Below are 6,896 nucleotides of genomic sequence, written 5' to 3' on the forward strand. Positions count from 1 at the left end.
GAGGCCAGGAATCCAACCAGCATCCTCATGGATACTAGTCAGATTTGTTTCCCCTGTGCCACAATGGGAACTCCTATTTAATTAATTTTCTACTTAAACTTTTCTAGAATTTTCTGCTTTACATGGTCCTTGTACTAATTTTTCAATTTGAATATTTAACTCATTTCTCTTTTTTAAAATAATAGAAAACTTTCGGAGTTTCCGTCGTGGCTCAGTGGTTAATGAATCCGAGTGGAACCGTGAGGTTTCAGGTTCAATCCCTGGCCTTGCTCAGTGGGTTAAGGATCTGGCGCCATGAGCTATGATGTAGGTTACAGACGCGGCTTGGATCTGGCGTTGCTGTGGCTGTGGCGTAGGCAGGTGTCTAGAGCTCCTATTAGACCCCTAGCCTGGAAACCTCCATATGCTGTGGGTGTGGCCCTAGAAAAGACCAAAAAAAATTAATAATAATAATAATAATAATAGAAACCTTTAAGACCACACAAGTTCCTCTGAGTACAGTCTTAGCAGTAATCCCATGATTTTGGTGTGAAATGTTTTATTCATAAGATTATGGATAATTTGATGGAGTTCCCATTGTGGCTCAGTGGTTACGAACTCAACTAGTATCCATGAGAATTCGGGTTCAATCCCTGGCTCCGCTCAGTGGGTTAAGGATCCCATGTTGGTCTGGTTGTGGCATAGACCAGCAGCTTCAATTCAATCCCTAACCTGGGAACTTCCATATGCTTTGGGTGCAGCTCCAAAAAGCAAAAAAAAAAAAAAAAAAAAAAAAAAAAGGGAAAAAAGAGATTATAGATAATTGGAAATTTCACTTTTTACATTTACTTATTTATTGAAGTATAGTTTATTTATAATATCATATTAATGTTGGGTCTACAACATAGTCATTCATAGTCATCCAAGTTGCAGATTCTGAGTCCTAACACTAAAGAGAAAGAAAACATGGCACCCACTGATTTTCCCTTTTTTTTCTTTTCTTTTTTTTCTTTTTTTTAGCTTTTTAGGGCTATACCTGTGGCATATGGAAGTTCCCAGGCTAGGGGTCGGATCGCAGCTGTAGCTGCCTGCCTACATCATAGCCACAGCAACACGGGATCCAAGCTGTGTCTGCTATCTACACTATAGCTCACTGCAACACCAGATTCTTAACCCACTGAGCAGGGCCAGGGATCGAATCTGTGTCTTCATGGATACGAGTGGGGTTTGTTACCCCTGAGCCACCATGGGGACTCCTCAATTTTTGAATAGATTATACCCCATTTAAATTTGTTACAAAATAATGGCTATATTTCACTGTGCTGTATAATGTATCTTTTTTCCTTACTTTTTTTTTTTTTTCCCCATTTCTAAAGCATGTGGAGTTCCTAGCCCAGGGATTGAACCCTCTCCATAACCATGTCCCAAGCCACTGCAGTGACAATGCAGGATCCTTAACCCACTGCACCACAGATGAACTCAAGTTTTATTGGCTTCTGCTCAGAAAACACAGCTTGTGTAACCTCTACTATTTGGCCTATTTAGATTTAAAAAATACAACTGAATGGTTTTTAGTATATTCGCAATGTTATGCAATCATCTCCACAATCAATTTTATAATGCTTTTATCACCTCAAAAAGAACCTCCTACTCTTTAGCAGTTATTAACCCACCATTCCCTCTCCAACCCCAAGTCCTAGGCAGTCACTAATCTACTTTCTAACTCTATAGATTTTTCCTATTCTGGATATTTCTTTTTGTTTTTCTTTTCATGGCCACACCTGCAGCAAATGGAAGTTCCCAGGCTAAGGGTCGAATCATAGCTGCAGCTGCTAGTCTACACCACAGCCACAGCAATACCAGATCCAAGCTGCACCTGGGACGTATGCCTCAGTTTGCCACAACCCTGGATCCTTAATCCACTGAATGAGGCCAGGGATTGAACCCTCATCTTCATGGATACTAGTCAGGTTCTTAACCCACTGAACCACATTGGGAACTCCTTTTCTGGTTTCTTTTTTTTTTTTTTTTCTATTTTGGGTATTTCATATAAATGAAATCTCATATGATCTTTTGTGACTGGCTTCTTTTACTCAATACAGTGTTTTAAAGGTTTTGCATATTATAGAATGCAACAGTTCATTCCTTTTTATTTATGAATAATATTCTGTTTTATGGAAATGCAACATTTTATCCATTAATCAGTTGATAGATATTTGGGTCATTTCCACTTTTTACCTATTGTGAATAATGCTGTTTTCTTCTTGTTTGCATTTTTCTGGCATATCTTTAACCATCTATGTATCCATCTACTTTCATTCATTTATTCTTAACATTTCCTTGTCAATTGTTTAGGTGTTTTTTTCATATTTAAGATCCAGCTAGATTCTTTAAAAATCCAAATCTGTTTTTGTTTCTGATTTCTTTTTTTTTAGGGCCGCACCTGTGGCATATGGAAGTTCCTAGGTCAGGAGTCTAATTGGAGCTCCAGCTACAGACCTACACCACAGCCACAGCAACGCTGGATACGAGCCGTGTCTGCGACCTACATTACAGCTCACAGCAACACCAGATCCTTAACCTACTGAGCAAGGCCAGGGGTGGAACCCACCTCCTCATGGATACTAGTTGGGTTTGTTAACCACTGAGCCACGACAGGAACTCCTCCTATATTTTCCTTTCTTTCTCCCTCCTTTCCTTTCTCTTTCTTTCCTTCCTTCCCTCTCTCTCTCTCTTCCTTCCTTCCTTTCTTTTCTGCCACACTTGTGGCATGTGGAAGTTCCCAGACCAGGGATTGAACATGCACCACAGCAGCTACCCTAGCCACAACAGTGATGACTCCAGATCCTTAACTTGATACACTATATGAGAATTCCTATACTTTTCAATTCTACAAATGTTACCTTTCCGTTGCTAACATCATAGTTAAATGTGTATTTCTTTATTAACATTAAATAATGACAAAGCCTTTACAGCATTTATTATTTACCACAATTAAATAATGACAAAGCCTTTACAGCACATTTATTTCTCTATTCTACTCCACTCTCGATGTCTCCATTTTGCTAAACTAGAATGACATTTCTATTCCAGGGTTTTAACAAGATTTCTCATTAGTTCATTTTTTTCTGTTTCAAGTATACTCACTCAGAACAAATAATCCAAGTTTCTCAACATTTTTACAACTTTCTCAGAAGAAAGTTAAGGAAGGAAAGTGAATTATCCTTTAGCAAAGGGTTTATTGCTCTTTATCCAAAAAGGGACTTCCCACACTGAACATATTTACCATCTCAGGTGAGCAGGATGTATATTGATATTTAAGAATAACTTTCTTTCTTCCTTCCTTTCTCCCTTCCTCACTCTCTCCCTCTCTCTTTCCCTTTCTTTCTCTCTCTCTCTCTCTCACCTGCACCTGCAGCATGTGGAAGTTCCTTGGCCAGGGATCAAATCTGTGCCACAGCAGTGACCCAAGCCAGATCCTTAGTCTGCTGCAACACAAGGGAACTGCCTCTGGGAATTTTGATCTGTTTAGAAGCTAAACTTAAACAAGTGGTAATATGGAATTCCTGTCATTGCAAATTGGAAATGAATCCGACTAGGAACCATGAGGGTGTGGGTTCAATCCCTGGCCTTGCTCAGTGGGTTAAGGATTTGGCATTGCTGTAAGCTGTGGTGTAGGTTGCAGATGTGGCTTTGCATAGGCCAGCAGCTCCGATTCGACCTCTAGCCTGGGAACCTCCATATACTGTGGGTGTGGCCCTAAAAGGACAAAAGACAAAAAAAAAAAAAAAGTGGTAACAAGAGTTCGCATCATGGATCGGGGAAAGAAATCTGATTAGCATCCATGAGAACACAAGTTTGATTCCTGGCCTTGCTCAGTGAGTTGAGGATCCATTGTTGCTGTGAGCTATGATTTAGGTTGCAAACTCAGCTGGGATCTGATGTTTCTGTGGCTGTGGTGTAGGCCAGTAGCTACAGCTCTGATTTGACCCCTAGCCTGGAAAACTCCATATGCTGTGGGTGTGCCCTAAAAAGATGAAAAAATAGTGGCGACATGGATTTTTTCATGTATCATTATTCTGTTGCTTCTCCTGCTATTACCTAGACACAGGTGTTTATTTCTCACTTACTATAGTGTCTATAATTAGGTATAAATCCTCATTTAGGAAAAAAAATCTTTACTGGTTCTTAAAAAAATTTTTTTCCTGTCTCCTTGTTTTTAATTTCCATTTTTCGTAAATATGTTGCAAGGGCTTGCTGTAGCTGCCCCCATGCTGGTACTGGAGATTTATACTGCTCCTCCCTCATGGGCTCAGGGGCTAGTGGGGAGTCAGACAAGAAAACAAGCAGAATGATGTGCTCTGATGGGGTTAGAACCTGGGGAAGCCATTGGCAGACCTCTATTCAGCCTTGAGAACCAAGGAATGCTTCTCAGAGACTATATGGGTCAGGACACTCTGAGGTTAAGAATTATCCAGATGTGGGTGGTGGAAGGATGGGAGGATAGTGCCATAGAATACCTGCACATTTGAATAAATACAGTTATTTTATTTTATTTTTAAATTTTTTTTGCCTTTTCTAGGGCCACACCCGCAGCATATGGAAGTTCCCAGGCTAGGGGTCTAATCTGAGCTGTAGCTGCCGGCCTACACCGCATCCACAGCAATGCCAGATACAAGCCTCGTCTGCGACCTACACCACAGCTCACAGCAATGCCGGACGGATCCTTAACCCACTGAGCAGGGCCAGGGATTGAACCCGTGACATCATGGTTGCTAATCAGATTCGTTAATCACTGAGCCATGTCGGGAACTCCGAAATACAGTTATTTTAGAATGGTTGGAGGATTCTGGCAAGAGACAAAGTTTTTCTGTCTTTCCTCTGTTTCATAATTTTTTTTTTTTTTTTTTTAAGAAATACAGTGGTGTAGACCTGGGCTAGCTGTGGCTCTTAGGAGCTGGGCTTAAAGGCCTGGTCTTGACCTCCCAATTTGGAAACTTCTTGAGTGTAGGAACAGTGTCTGATTCACTCTCTGCTCTGTCCCCAGCTCTGGTACAGAACCAAGCCCCAGCAGGAGCTCAGTTAATATTTTTGGATGAGTAAGATGGCCACCCAGGACTGTGGGGAAGATCAGTATTACCTTTTGGCACAATCCTGACAGCCTGGGTCCCTCATGGTGGGTCCTGGGGTGTCTTTGAGCAATTAAGTGAATAATTTCGTGGCAGGCTTCCCAGGACAGAGGACAGATTTGCTAAGGAGAACGTACCCGCAGCCGCATGACAGCTTTGATATTGTTCTTAAGTACTCTAAGTTAGGAGAGGTCTGCTGATTTGATTTTATCTGTCTTTAAGACTGATCTTTGGGAGTTCCCATCGTGGCGCAGTGGTGAACGAATCGGACTAGGAACCATGAGGTTGCGGGTTCGGTCCCTGCCCTTGCTCAGTGGGTTAAGGATCCGGCGTTGCCGTGAGCTGTGGTGTAAGTTGCAGACGCGGCTCGGATCCTGCGTTGCTGTGGCTCTGGTGTAGGCCGGTGGCTACAGCTCCGATTGGACCCCTGGCCTGGGAACCTCCATGTGCTACGGGAGCGGCCCAAAGAAATAGTAAAAAGACAAAAAAAAAAAAAAGAAAAAAAAGACTGATCTTTGATAACCTCACATTCCAGGTAGACTTCCTCTCCTCTCCTTCCCTCCCACATTACTGAAGGTGTGGGATCTAAGTACCTCAATCACCTCTTAATTTAGTTACGAAAAGGCTGAAGTTAAAGAAAGAAATTCCTGAGCCCTTTGGGGACCTTCCATAAAAGCTTTCCTTTTCCCATTCTCTCCCTTATGCCCTATAAGACCTCCTTTTGTGTCTCTGGCAAGTAGAAATGGTTCTTACTTACAAATTTAAATAAATAAGCTTCCTTCCCAGGGCTGAGTGGAGGTCTGAGAGGAGGCAAGTTAAGCCTGGCCTGTGGATCCTGATAGGTCAATCAATTTATCAACAAGAATTCATTGATTCCACATGAAGCAGCTTTCAAAATCAGCACACAGCTCCTGGACGTCGTGGCTTCCTCTTCGCAAGATACTTGGGGAAGAGGAATCTTTTGAAATTTAAAATTTTATGATTACACAAATACTTAGATGCATTAATCTTAAAAAAATTGAACAACACAATAATATGTGGAATAACAAGTGAAAGGCTTTCTCTGTCTTTCCTTACACCCCATCCCACTGCTAACAGCTTGAGATTTTACCCCTTTACTCAGATCATTTCGCAGTGCACTTTGTGACAGGTATATTTATATAAACATCTAATTAAAAAACTAACATCAATGGGATCACAAAGTAGGTGCAGTTCTACTACTATTTCCCCTCCCCTTCCCTCTCCTCTCCTCAACTGGACCCTTAACCCACTGAGCCACAGCAGGAATTCCTCCCCCATTTTTTTTTTTCTTTTTCACAATATGACTTGGACATCCTTCCAGTCAGACCACACAGATCTATGTTTTAACGGCTAGAATAATATTCCACAGCATAGAAGTACCATTATCTATCCATTTCCCCACTGATGAACATTAACATAGTTAAGAATTTTTCAGTATTAGAGGCTATGTTGCAAGTACTGGTTCTCTGGGAATTACCCATTAAATCATGCACTTACTGTGGGCTCACCATGTGCCACGCACTCCGCTAGGGGAGGAGGTAAACAAAACAGACATCTAAAAATAATTAAGAGTGATGGAAAGAGGGCATCTTCTTTTCCAAAGAAGGCCAGACAGGCTAAAGATCGGTCTCTATATCAACCCAGGAGGCTGAGGAGTCCCCCAGCGTGTTTCCCCAGCTGTGCAAGGGGCCCCAAGACCCGTCGGTCCTGCAAAGGAAGACGGGTGGTGGGCGCTACGGCGCTTTTTAGCAGGGTCTGAGAGCCGCG

The sequence above is a fragment of the Sus scrofa genome, chromosome 14 (genome assembly GCF_000003025.6).
Source record: "Sus scrofa isolate TJ Tabasco breed Duroc chromosome 14, Sscrofa11.1, whole genome shotgun sequence".
NCBI classification, from domain to species: Eukaryota; Metazoa; Chordata; class Mammalia; order Artiodactyla; family Suidae; genus Sus; species Sus scrofa.